At 42.7% G+C, this 14,318-nt stretch overlaps 2 protein-coding genes and 1 long non-coding RNA gene across 30 annotated transcripts in view; 2 read left to right on the top strand and 1 right to left on the bottom strand.

Moving 5' to 3' along the window:
- Ddx60 (DEXD/H-box helicase 60) overlaps nucleotides 1–671 on the bottom strand; it is a 120,930-nt gene extending 120,259 nt beyond the window's left edge. For 28 of the 29 annotated variants that reach the window (XR_015639270.1, XR_015639265.1, XR_015639259.1 and 25 more), the window contains exon 1: nucleotides 503–671. The gene's annotated coding sequence lies outside the window, so the exon portion shown is untranslated. The remainder of the gene's footprint in view (nucleotides 1–502) is intronic. The other variant, NM_001419856.2, reaches the window with a different exon arrangement.
- Erich1 (glutamate-rich 1) overlaps nucleotides 1–14,318 on the top strand; it is a gene marked incomplete at its 5' end in the record, with an annotated part of 52,793,804 nt that overhangs the window by 3,640,369 nt on the left and 49,139,117 nt on the right.
- Nucleotides 683–7,695, top strand: LOC120097508 (uncharacterized). The gene is made up of 2 exons (XR_015640302.1): nucleotides 683–817; nucleotides 7,547–7,695. It is a non-coding gene; the product is annotated as an uncharacterized LOC120097508 (long non-coding RNA).

Raw genomic sequence — 14,318 nt, forward strand, 5'->3', positions numbered from 1 at the left:
GGGAGATAACTAGGGGAAACAGCACAGAGACTGGAGTGAGGGGGCGGTTCCTACAGTAAAGTATATACTGTCTTAGCCACTGAAATTTAAGGGTAACTATAATTCATCTTCACATTCAGCTTTCTAGCTCAGCAAGTCTGGAGTAGGGACCCGATACGGCACCTAGGAGAAAAACTATTGATGCGGATGCCCAACTTTTATTGGCTGTGCACACCTCTCAATGTTCCTACTTATTGATCCCTATCCCAGATCCCCGTTTACAAAGAATCCTCAAGAGACTGAGTCAGACATCTTTTTTCCCCTCTTTCACCACTCAGGCCCCTTCCCTCAGTGGTCCACCGAGTGCTGGCCGCTGGGGTAGGCAGGTAGTGCTCCACTACCCATAGAAGGCTACCTCTTAGTCCTGTCCCTTCAGCTCCGCTCCAGCCCCTCTTCCCGGATACTCTGACCTTGGCACGCCCTGCAATACGCTGGAGAGCCCAGAAACACCCGCTGGCCTCACCGGGAAGCCCAGATTGGGAACTGGGACCTGCTGGTTGCAGAGCCGCTGGTCTGTGCTGCAGGTTCCAAGTGCGCGCAGAATCGCCCGCGGGAGAACTGAGTTCGCTCGCTCCCTATAGCGGAAGCTTCGGAGTCACCCAGGCAGCCTTTTATATATGAAGGAGAGTTTCAGTTTCTCTTCTGCTCCCAGAAGCTTTAAGTTTCAGTTTCCATTCATCTCTAATCAAAGTAGATTTGGGGACTGTGGCTTTGAACATCCTTCTGTAAAAGTTAGTACTGTTAAGATTGGGAAAACGGAGACTTTGGGATTCTTGAGGTAAGGAAGGGAATCTTGGCAGCGAAAACTGGCGACATCTAAGCAAGGCAACCTTGGAGAGGCTGTAGCAGCAGAACTCCTGGTGCTGTGCCCGTTGCTCCCACCGGTATGCTAACGACAGCACAGCGGGGGTAGGTAGGAATTTGAGATTACATGAATTTATTATTGAAGCCTGTGATTAGTCCATGTGGGATCTTCTTTGGCCAAATGGCACCACCAAACAAGCTGATAGTGGAGCCTACGTTTATGTCTAACTTAATAATTTTTCCTTTCCTTTGTTTTTGTTTTGTTTTGTTTTGTTTATTATTACCTGTAATTCAGGTTTGAAAGCTCAATTGCTTAGTATCCTGTGCTCACCTTACCTTAGAAAGGCTTTGAATATGAAAATGTATTGGAATTTTAGAAAATGGGGGCATCTTGCATTTGGGTGATCTTAACAACAGTGGGACCAAAAGCTATTTTGTCAGGAACTGGCAGAACTCTATTCCATAGAGCAACAGTGTTGAGGTAACTTGACAAACAACCATTGTTTTGAAGGCCATCAGGATGGCTCCCTTCCTCACGCCCAGCTTCCAACCTGCCTCCTGTTTCCTTGGTAACATTAAGGAAGGGTCCCATCCTTTCTGTCCTCCTTTACATTAAAATACCACCTGAAAAGGTGGAGGTGTCTGGACTTTGTTGGGGCCTATGCACAGAAAGCTTTGTCTTTCTGGTGAGAAAATACCCTTTCCTGTTTCCTCCAATAGAGGTCAGTGTCCTAATTCCCTGAGACTATGGTGACTGTGGTAATAGATACTGCACAAACAGCCTAAACCAAGGAGCATGGCATAAAGCTGGATTATCCCAGGTGGGCTCAAAATAATCATCACCAGGGTCTTAGCACGGGGGGTGGGGGGGGGGGTGGAGGTAGACATCCAGGCTGGTAATGTGATTACATATGGAGTCTAGCAAGACTCTGTGAAGATGATGGAAAACCACAAGCCAAGGAATGAAATTGAAATAGTCTACTCCAGGTTACAAATCCCCGTACTTACTAAGCTAACTGTGAGCACTGTGAATTCTTTACGCAGCCAGCTGACCAAGAGTAAGCTAGTACCTCAGGAAAGCGCTTGGTAGAAAAAACAGGGTAGGGCTTTTCAAACCAAAAGGCTACAATCATAGCACACAGGATATAGGCTGAGAGTATTTACAATGTATCCTTCCATGACGGGGAGGGAAGGACCCTTGGATCTGTAAAACAGCATACAAGAAGGAACCTTTGGGGTATATCCACATCCACCAGCAGTGAAGGAGGAACCCCTTCATTTAGAAGATAGGAGATGACATTTGTTTACATTCTGATTTTGGCTATCCAACTATTAAAACAAGATATCAAGAAATTAGATTTGCTCCAAGGGATTTCCAAAGGTTTATACTTTATAAGATAAGACCCTGTAGAAGAGGCAGTTTGCAGGCAGGAGAAAGAGTAGAAAGATCCAGGAACTATGCCATGGCCAAACTGCTTGGTTAAGTATTATCTCTTGCTTTCTATTTAAACCTTACTCCCACAGGAGGACCCTGGAGATGTACTTGGAGGCTCACTGGCTCTTTTTGTCAGTCTTTCCATTGTGGCCCTATTGGATAAACCTTATTTTTCTGCTTTTCATTCTTTATTTGACTCTTTTAAGTGACTTATAGATGAAAAAAATTCCTATGTTAGAAGATGGGAGATATAAACCTGAGTTTCTGGGATAGCCAGAAATCAACTTAAATTATATACATATACATATACATATACATATACATATACATATACATATATATATATATACATATATATATAAAATGTTTGATCATAATTTAATTTCCTCTTAATTCTTTCTCCTCCCACTAAACCCTTTTCTTCTTCCCAAGTCTCCAATCTGTTTTTATGTCTTTTTCTTATTATTGTTCCTGTTCCACAGAATTTAACTAAGGTTGCTTAGCCTGAGCATAGATGGTTATTATTTACTGAAGCAAGGACAAATTTGTGGCTACCATTGAGATATATGACTCCCCAGCAAACATGAACTGCTCGCTGGTCCTCAGAAAAAGGGGAGATCTCGGAAGCTCCTTTCTCATCCGTGGTGGGACATGGGTGAGCCTTGTCGTGTGCAGGTAGACACTGTCACTATGAATTCACAGGTATAACAGCCATGTGGTGTAGTGTTTCGCAGCACCCTCCCATTTGAGGCTCTTACACTCTTTCCCCACTCTTCCCAATAATGTTCTGTGAGCTTTGGAGAAGATATCAGTGTCTCATTTTAGGGTGAGCACCCAGCTGCCCCTTATTCACTGGTTAACTCTGCGTGAACCATCACCCGCTCCAAACAGAAGCTTCTCCGATCAATGCTGAGAGCTGCACAAATCTATGAAATATACACATGCACAAATCTATGACTATAAATATTTAGCAGGCAGTTTGACATCAATCCATATAACACATCAACAGAAGCAGTTCCCCTTTGGAGCCTCTAACTTCCCCAGCCATGGGCTGTGAACTAGGTTTACAATGTCAGGCATGAGTCGCTCCTGTAGAAGAGATCTAAAATCAGAGCATGGTTGGTTATCTCCATATCAGTGGATGAAATCAGCAATGGACACATCCTGTCTGACCGATTAGTATTACAGAAAATGTGTTCCTTTCTGGACCTTCTAGAAACCACTCCTGATGGCACCTGGATTTGAGCCCAGTGAAACCTTCAGAACTAAGAATAAGTCTCTCCTGCTGTAAGCAACTAAGTGTAGGGATAATTCATTACAGGAGCCAAAAAAAAAAAAAAAAAAGTTGAATGAACAAACAAAATGTAATACAGCCATGTTAGCGAATGTAGTAGAAAAACCAGGACATGTTTGCTAGTAGCAGAAGTAAAACCTATACAACACAGAAGGCTACATACAGTGATTGGGAATTCCCTTGTAGTTGTTATCATACTGTTCCACAGGTGTACAAGATAGAGACTTGTGTGTCGCCCTCTTGATGAGCTAAGTAAGGATTAAAGCGATGTAGAGACAGTAAGTGGTGCCATGATTCAAAACTTCTATAAACCAAAAGGCTGCTTACAGGATTTTTCAATTACACGATCTCTGACAAAATTCTTCCAGTCTGTAGACCATTTGTTTTATTTTGGTTTGTATTTTGAGTAAACTTGTGGGTGGTAGTTATCATTTTTGGGTTTTCCTTGTGGGCACTTCAGGGTAGGTGAACTCTGTGGTGCTCCTGGCTGTTTTGACATTCAATGACTTCAGATTTTTCAGTGAATAACTTAATAAGCTTTGATTCATCCTCCTCGATTATCGAGTCTTAGTCTGTGTCATGTTACTAAAATAACATGACATAGCCTGGGTAATTTATAAAGAAAAGTGCATTTATTGTAGTTTTGGAAAGTTTGAAATCCAGAGTGCCAGTATTCGACAAGTCCTCGTTGGTAGCATCTATAACAGCAGTTCTCAACCTTCCTAATGCTGGGGCACTCTTTCAATACCATTCCTCATGTTGTGCTGACCCCTACCATTAAATTATTTTGGTTGCCACTTCATAATTGTAATTTTGCTAGTGTTTTGAGCCATAATATAAATATCTGCTATGCAGGATATCTGATAGGCAACCCCTGTGAAAGGGTCGTTTGGTCCCCACAGGGTCGGGGCCCACAGGTTGAGAACCCATGGTGTGGCACAGTGGAAACCTGACTCACAGCCCTTTAGTTGCTACTAATCCACTTGTGAAGGTAAAGCCTTTATAAATTTGTCAAAGACCTGCCGTTGATGTCCCTCACTCCCACTTGATCAAACTGACGATGGCGTTTATAAGACATAATTCTAGGTAACACATTTAAACCACATCATAGCCCATAGTACTTAAACACCCCTGAACAGCTGAGGATTACGTTTTATGCTATGGTGTTTGGGGCTTCTGTTTGGTTTTCTCCACCTCTACTATCTGCTCCTGTACCACACCCTGCCCTTTCCCAGGCGTTTGATAAGCACACATTCCTTTTCCACGTTATCCTATGTCCTGCACTTTAGCCTCTCTGAGTCCTTGAGTGAGGGTGAGTTACCTAAGTTAACATTTCAACCTTCCTCTACCTAACGTATTTAACACTTCTGTCTTATGCCTTCCCTCTGCACTTACCTCCAGTTTGGTACTCTGGGTAAGCTCAATACCTGACCATTGAGGAAAGTGACCTCGTTTATAGTCCATCAAATTAATTGTTCCTAGTCTCACAGTCAAGTGGGTACAGAAGGTGCCACATTTGTCCAGGGGTACCCAGTACGTTAGCAACTGATGTCTCTCAGGAACGTGTAACACTTAGCTATCAACGGCCATATATTGTATGGCAGCCCACGCTTGCATCCTGGCATATTCAGTGAACCCTCGGAGGAAGCTGTGCGTGGCAGTACAATGAGAGACTCTCGGAAGGTACCAATCTGAGTGCTCACTGGTTTCAGTTTAAATGGTCTTCATGGCATTTGTTTGGAAAGGGCCCCACATTTAACTTGTTCTAGTTTCTAATTATCAGTAACAAATAAGGTAAAATTTGCAAATATGAAACATAGTATCTCCAAGCCTTGAACAACCCAACAGAGCTTGACTTTTCACACTGTGGGTCCCAGTGCGGACACTGTCAGATTTTCAGGGTGTCAGGTGAAACAGCCTCCACTACAGGAACCTTCAGCCAGTTCGGCAGGACCTTGCGCTTACGTGTTGTGTGGGTTAGTTGTATATCAACTTGACACAGTCTGAGAGGAGGAAACTTCAACTGAGAAAATGCCTCCATAGGATCTGACTCTAGGCTAGCCTATAGACACACCTGTAGGGCGTGTTCTAAATTACTGATAGATGAGGAAAGCCCAGCTCATTGTGGGTGGTGCCATCCCTGGGCTTGTGGTCCTGGGTGTAGTAAGAAAACTGGCTGAGCAAGCCATGAGGAGCTGCCAGTCAGGAGGCAGCACTAGTCGTGGCCTCTGCATCAGCTCCTGCCTCCAGGTTCCTACTCTGACTGCCTTTGATGCTAAATTTTGATTAGGAAGCAGACATGAAATAAACTTTTTCCTCTTGAAGTTGTTTTGGTCAAGCCATTTCATCACAGCCACAGAAACCCCAACTAAGACATATGTGAAACATGGCCCCTTGTAAGTATATTTGTAGATATTTATGTGTCCTTTATGAGTGTTTCCAATTGATGTCCATAAAGGATGAAGTCATTGGTGCAATCGTGTCTGCTTACAGAGAAGGGTGGATACAGTAATGTTGCCGGAGCATCTATTAAAGGTGATTATTATGTCCCTTAAGAGGTAGCACATTCTACCCTGATTGGTCCCAGAAGCCTGACTAGAGACGGCAAGGAAATGAAGAAAGGACAGATACACAGAAACAGGTGCAGAAAAGCTGCAATCAGATGAACCATGCAGTAATACAGAACTCACTGTATTTATTGGGTACATTGCAGGAGTTATAATTTTGTCTTGGTAGGTTGGTACAAGGTCTCTGTAGGTGAGCAGTCTCAGGCTATAAACAATGGAGAGAAGGAAATTGCAGTTGTAGATTTTGCACATGGTGGTCCATTGTTTGTAACTACTTCTACTTGCACATTTTGTCAGCAGTGACACTCTGGCTTGTGGGTTGCCATTCTCATAGAAGACAATAATAGCCTTGGAGAACAAGGCTAATGAGAACAGAACACCATCACTTGTCTGCTTTTTACACATTTAGTCACAGCTTCTTTGGCTCCCTATACTGATAAAGCAAACAAAACGTGGAGATGCTAACATCTGGCAAGAGATCTGATTATACAGAGCAAGTATTTTAAAAATATTGACTATTAATCATAAGGACTTAGCATTAAAGTGTTGATAATACACTGTGGGGAGCAATAGCCTCTTCAAGATTCAGAGCTTGTCAGGTTATCTATTAAATAGAGACACTGTGAGGAAGACCACATCCGAATCCATTGGTCACAACCACTAAAGAGCTTAATAACCTCCTATCAGATTGTACCACATTTACTTTTTTTTTTCAGACTCTGAACTGATCACCATTTCACAAGCTTATTTTGCATGTGCTGTTGTTAAAATAAAAAAAAAAAGGTAATACTATTTAATTTTGCACCGGTAACAAGTTTTCAGAAAACCATGATAGCTTCGTGCAGAGTTCACATTAATGTATGTCAACATCTGTTCTTCCAGAGAGACCCCATTCTATATGAAAACTCTGTAGGTTTGAATTGTATCATAGTTTCAATATGCAACAAAAATCAGAGAAGAGTCTGTGGTCACAGTGCGCCCATATGTGTACCTACGGAAATGCTACTGCATCCACACTGTATTTGCCTCTCTTATTTTCCTGCAGAAACTGATAAAAGACTTCCTTGTTTAAGAAGCAATACATTCAAACTCTGCTGCCCAAGCAGGTGTAAAATTAGAACAACAGAGAGGTCTGGACTATTTCTGCCACCAGCTCTTTGACACCTGTTGACCAATCATTCAGAGGAAACCTTGGGAGTCGAAGATACTCCAGTTCCGAGGACATTCCTTCCCAAAATAGTTTTTATCAAATTGCTGTGGCAAAAGAAGCCCCAGGGTGGGTGGACCTCCCAGCTGTGTGGCTCTGCAACTGTTCCTAACGGTTGGCACTTTGTCAGTGCCTAAATCTTCTGTTGCTGCAACAGCTGATTTTGTCCTTTGACCCACTCTTCCTTTCTGGTTTCCTAGGGAGTGACAGCCACAGACTTCCCAGGCCACTTTGAAAGCAGCCACCTAAATGGACACACAGCTGTCTGCAGTTGTCTGACAGTGACCACCATATTCAAGAATTAGATATCACCTCCCCGAATCCATCCATGAGGCAACTGAAAAGCAAACTGGAAAAGAAAGAAAACTGTTAGTTTTAATTTAAGAAAGGAAGAGCCAACGCCCCTTCTAAATATCCACTCGCCTTGGTAGATTTATGCTTCTCCTCTAATGAAGAAAAATAAAGAAAATCAAAGTATCCCCTTCAATACATTCCTTACTTTTATATCCACTCAATTTTAAACATTAAAGCTTCAGCCATAAAAATGATGTTGACCTTTTGGAAGGAATGCATTCATTGTGTAAGTACAAAGACCATTCTGCTTGGCCTGTGAGCTCCCAGTGAATTCTCTGGTCTCTGCTTCCTGACTTGCTGTAAGAGTGCTGAGAACTTACGTCCCACTTCGTTTGGGTTGTACAAGGGTTCTGAGGAACTAAACATGGGTCATGTTAATGCCACCAGGCAAGAATACGAGTTTGAGCCAAATTTAAAGTAAGCTTGATTTTAATTAGGGTGTACCTGAGAGCTGACCAGTTGCCGCCTCCTAGGTATTATTAAAGAGAGCAAACCTGAGTCTGTTTCTTGGGGCCCTTTTAAGAAGTAAAACCAGGGGTAGTTGCTAAGCAGGTTTACAGAAGACAATGGAGCAATAAGTGCAGAAAAGTCTCAAGAAAAAAAAAAAAAACCCAACACCCATTATCCTGTGGCCACCATGTGATTAGAAAGCCGGAGGATGCTGGATTCTTACAGTAAATACCCCTCTCTGTAAGTTTATCTGGCATTGTCTGCCACACTGCCCATGAGTGAAACTGTGTGCAGAGATCTCTGAGAGCTTGTGGAAAAACTCCAAATAAGCAGGAGGAATATCTGTTCTTCTATAACATGGGTCATTCTTGAAAAGTGCTTTCCTGCTTCTCCTGGGTATAAATAGGAATGTAAATAGTAAATATTCAAAGTCGTTCCCAAGAATGAGTTGCCCTCCTGACTGTTTACAGCCTGAACGCATGTGACCTTGCCCTTGTGGCTCTATACAGCTTGGACTAAAGTGAACCTTGCTGATGGGACTTTGCCTAATATTCAGAAAACCCACAGAGAAAAGTTGTCTGGTTTCCTGAATAAAGATGAGTATTGCATAAGAGTCTCTGCCTCATGTTTCGACTCCAAGCTCCAAGGTCCATGCCTACAATTAGAGTGGTAACAATTAGGACAGAAAAAAAATTCAACAAAATTATTCTTAATGATATTCTAGTATACTCATAGATCAATTCCTAGCTGAAGAGCCATCTTCCAGCAGCTGATGGAAACAGATACATGGGGCCACAGTCAAACATTAAGGAGAAAGAGAGCTCAAATTGGAGGCTGTCTCTTGAAGCTCCTGGAGCCACACGAAGAGTGGGAGAAAAAAAATTGTAGGAGCCAGAGGGTCAAGGACACCAGAAGAAAATGGTCCACAGAATCAACTAAGCAGGGTTCACGGGGGCTCACAGAGACTGAATCGAGCTGCCTGGGTCTTCACTAGGTCCTCTGTATAATGTTATAGCTTGGTGATCTTGTGGGGCTCCTAAGAGTGGGAGGGGGTGTGTGTGACTCTTTTGCCTGATCTTAGGATGTTTTTCCTCCCATTGGCTTGCCCTAACCAGCCCTGATATGAGGGTTTGTGCCTAGTATTATTGTACTTTGTTATGCCACATTTGGTTGATATTTCTGGGAGGCCTGTTCTTTTCTGAAGGGAAATGAAGGAGTGGATCTAGGGGAGAGGGAAGGTGGAGAGGGAACTGGGAGGAGTGCAGTGAGAGAAAACTACAGTTGGGATGTATTTATGAGAGAAGGATAAATTTTAAAAAGTAAAGCATAAAAAAAGACTTATAGAAAGAACTCATTGCATAAATTATCCAATGATAAAATTATAGAAACCTCACTAAATTATTCCAATTGTAAATGAAGGGGAGAAATGTATTTGACTAACAAACCTATTGTTCACATTCCCTAGATTCTGGGATTTCTTACCTGACACCAAAACCAGCTCAAGTACGAATTTAGAAAATAAGATCTTAATTAATTCAACTTCATTATAAATCTTCTTTTCAGTTTTCCAGCCAACTGGGTGTTTGCAAATAAATTATTTTAAAAATACAATAGGCCAACAAGGTACCTCAGTAGGTTAAGTGTTTGCTACCAAGCCCGATACCTAATTTGACCCTCCGAGCACACATGGTGGGAGAAAACTGACTCCTACAACATATGCTCCGACCTCCACATGCTATGGCATGTGTGCCTGCACAAATGTTCACACACATATGCGCGCACACACGTGCGCGCACACACACACACACACACACACACACACACACACACACTAAATAAACATTTCAAAAGATTTAAGTGTACTAGATTTTTTTTAAACAATAATGACTCATATTTAGGTCTAGGAATATAGCAGAATCATTAGGGGAAAGAAAGAAAGAAAATAATGTTCCAACACAAAATCCACAGCCTTCCCATGTTACCTTTCATCCCTTAAGAGCCGGTCTTTGCCTGCAGCCCCAATAGCCTGATAGTCACAGTGCTGTCTGTCTTTGTCACATGTATGTCCGTCATCTGCTCTGTGAGACATGGTCCTTCATCAGACAAAAACCCTCCCCCTTTTGCTCACAATTACTAATCCCTTCTCCTCTTCACTCAGACAGAGGTCCAGCCCTTCTTATGGGAAGAGCTGCTGCTCAGGCTCTGGAGAAGATATTTAGGAGAATTTGTGAATAGTGTAAAGGACAAGGAAGTGATTCCAGTATTGTTCTGGGCTAAATGCCTTTATCGTTAGCTAATCTGCTTAAATGCTAACCTGAAGAAAACGATGCTGGGAGTGGGCAGTCTTTAAAGGGTGATTGGTGCATGTGTAATTACTTCCTCTGACTCAGGGAAGTATCATAGTTCAGCAGGCTCAGAAATCTCACCGAACAGAAAAGACTCCCAACCCTAGCGCTGGCCTATGTCCTATGTATGCCCTAAGCAACTGCTGGGGAGAAGAAGGAGGAATGGGGACAGCAGGGAGTCGCACAGAGCACTCCAGGGTACAGCACGCGCTCACCCAGGCTGAAGTGGGCTTTTAGTAATGTAGATGGATGTGTTGTGGGGACCTTCCAGAGAAGAGAGAGCATCACTTGGACACAGGTTCAAGCCAATAGCAAGTCTTATTAGTTACTCAGTGACAATACTGCGTGTTTGGGGTCCCAGTGCCATCCCAAGACTTTCTTCAGGTGGGCTTTTAAGCACAGAACCTGTAGAGGGCACAGAAGTCCTTATGCCCACAGACAAGCACTTTGGGAAACCAGGGATGTTAGACACCTTTTCTCTTCAAAAGAGATGTGTAGGCTTAGATTCCTCAAAACCTACTTTAATAAGGTTCTTAAATGTTTCAGCCTCCCTTCTAGCCCATCAACCAAACGTAGGAGAGCTAGATGGTCAGTGGGACAAGGAGGATGTAGACCTCTTTAGAAGTAGTTCTTTGGGGCAATTCCAAACGCAAATCAGTAATGGCAGTCAAGTCCAAACACCAAACACACAACTCAATCCCTGAGGCTCTGCCAAATTGGTACTAATCTGCCAACGTGGCAAGAAGTAGTGAGAATACTATGAGAAGCTCTCTGACACGTTTCTCTCAATGGAGTCACAACGCAGATCAGTGAAGCCCAGCAAAGCGTTGCAAGACTTACCAATGCAAGAGTGTTCCCTCATTGTCTGTGGCATTATATTTATATTCTTTCTAAACACCACAAGACCCTCTCAAGTGTCTGTGTCAGCAAAACATCCCATTTCCTCTCACAAGACAGCTTTCAGAAAAACACCACATGTCTGTTCTCAACAAAATAGCCTCTCGTAAGACAGTTTCCAGAAAACCACCACATGACACAACTGAATCTCCCAAGAAACTAGAAATATCCACTTCAGAGATATATTTTCTCTTTTCACCTACAGTGCTGGAAGTAGATGTGGTCAATAGCCTAATGACCTCTGCACTGTCTGCATGGCTAGGGGTTCCCCAGATGTACAAACAGGACCAGAAGTGGTTAATAGCAAGGGTAACCACAGACCATACCAGATCCCCCAGGCCTATAAGGCAACACACATTTATGTATGTATGTATGTATGTATGTATGTATGTATGTATGTATGTATGTATACATACACACACATATATACATATATTCACATATACATAAATCCATTTTCATGGAAGAAGTGATACATTCTCTAAAAAAGAGTTTTAATGTAGTTATGTCTTAATTGTAATTGTCCATACAGGATTGTGTACGCCAGAAACAGTTTTCCAACTTGCTTTGTATTTAAACATGCCTAAAATAGACCAGCTAGTGCCAAACTCCAGAGTTTGAACCCACACTGGCTACTGAATCATGTTAAACTGGACTTCCTTCTTGATTCATACAGATCATTACTCTGCTGGGCATGTGGTTTACAGGCACATACATACATACATACATACATACATACATACATACATACATCAACAACAAAAAATACCCTGGGTTGGCACACCTCAGTTAGCAAGAATAGTTAGCCAGAAACAGAACTACCGAAGCCAAAAAACAAAGTTAGTACATTTAGGGAGTTTCCCAGAACAATAGTCTTTGATGGATTAGGTCCTTGTTCTTGTTTTTGGCTGGTGGTTCTGCCTACATGCTGGGTTCCATGGCCTGAGTAGTCCTTCCATCATGCCATCTGTTGTGTCTAGTTATGAGGAAGGGGTGCTGTTACAGCCGTTTGAGTTACTCACTTTCCTTGTCAGTGACCCCCTTACCCACAATCCTGTAAGTAATCCAATAATCTTATTATTCCACCAACCTAGCCACTAGAATTGTTTATTTGGACTCTTGCCAGTGCCTCATCTGGGGAACAGAGGCATTTATTTAGTCACCTCTCCCCAAAGAGTCACACGGCAGCTGGAGCCCATGTGAATGAGATCAGTGCCTTTAAGAAGAAAGAACCTTCAAGAAGGGAGTCCTTTGGTGTTTCCACTATGAAAGGCACAGAAGATAGCCATTTACGAACTGGACGGTGGCCCTTCCCCAAACCTCAAGTCTGTCAGTGCCCTGCAGCAGAACTCCACATCCTCCAAAACTATGAGAAGTAAATTTGTGCTGTTTATGAGCGATTTTGGTCTAGTGTACTTTGTTAAGTTGGCCTGAGCACACTGTAACAAATGTTGGGGCAAGGCAGTTATTCTCTCTATGAGTATTTGTAGAGCACTGCCACCTGCCAGAAAACATACTAGCACCGAGGACATGGGAAGAAATGGGCTCAGGTCTAATCGTGGGACCTCATTGCTGAAGCTGAAGCCTGCACAACTACAGTCTGGTGGTGTAAAGGAGTCCAGTGTTGCAGTGTTCTAAGTGGACTGAAGATGAAAGGAAACAGGCAACAAGCTACCTGGGGGAATTCACTACACATGGCAGGGTGGACACAGATTCTGAACTGACAAATCCGGAGTTGGCTGCCTGTGCCAGGAGAAAGCCCAGCCCTAGGAAATGCAATGTTCCCTTGGTAAATTCAAGGAGAAGGGATCTCTCGAAGGGTGAAAAACTCTAACAGATCAAGTCTTATCAGAGGGATTGGGGACTGCATTAGCTTTACAAGGTAATTAGGAAGTGAGAGTTTTATGAACATGAAACTTTAATGGAATATACCGTTATGTTAGAAGTATCATAGCAGCAGCTGTGACAATCACATTGGAGAAAATAAAACTGGGACAGGAAACATAGCACAAAATCACAAAAAAAAAAAAATACCAAGGACAAGTATAGTTTTTAAACAAAATCTCAATTGTTCAATTTTACCAATGAAGACTTGAGAGCCAGATGCTAGGTTAAAACCCTGTTAGCTAAGAGGCAGACAAAGCACCCAGTTGACCTTCCTCTTCAGACAGTATCCCAGCAGTAACGCCCCCTCTCCCAGCATCTCAAAATACCTCCTTCAAACAAAAGGCCCCTCCCTTCTACTGCCTGTGCATCTCTCTATCCTTCTGACTCCTCCCACTCGCTGTGGTTTTTTTTCTTCATAATCCTATGTTCACTTCCTGTCAACTGCTTAATTGCTCTGCCTCTTGACCTATCATTGACTTTATCTAATCCTGTTTACAATATTAAAGCAGAAACTCTTGGACTAAAGGTGTCTGCTAAGGCTGAGCCACAACCACAACCAAAAACAGATTTCTCCAGTAATTAACACAATCTCCAGGTTCACACTATGATTAAATATCCTGCAACGGACAGAGAACCAAGGCAGAGTCAGTGTCTCAGTTAGGGTTTCTATTGCCATGAAGAGAGACTATGACCTCAACAATTTTTATAAAGGAAAGCATTTCATTGGGGCTGTAAGAGGTTTAGTCTATTACCATCATGGCGAGAAGCATGGCAGTGTGCATGCAGACCTGTTGCTGGAGAAGGAGTTGAGAGTTCTACATGGGGATCAGCTGGCAATAGGAAGAGAGAGTAACGCTGGGTGTAGCTGGAGCTTCTGTAAACTTAAAGTCCACCCCCAGTAACACACTTCCTCCAATAAGGCCACACCTACTCCAACAAGGACATACAAGCAATCATGTCATGCCCTATGAGTCTATGGGAGTCATTTTCATTCAATACACTACATTTTACTCCCTGGCTTCCATAGAATTTAGCCATA

Source organism: Rattus norvegicus, chromosome 16 (genome assembly GCF_021556685.1).
Source record: "Rattus norvegicus strain SHRSP/BbbUtx chromosome 16, alternate assembly SHRSP_T2T, whole genome shotgun sequence".
In the NCBI taxonomy this organism is placed as follows: domain Eukaryota; kingdom Metazoa; phylum Chordata; class Mammalia; order Rodentia; family Muridae; genus Rattus; species Rattus norvegicus.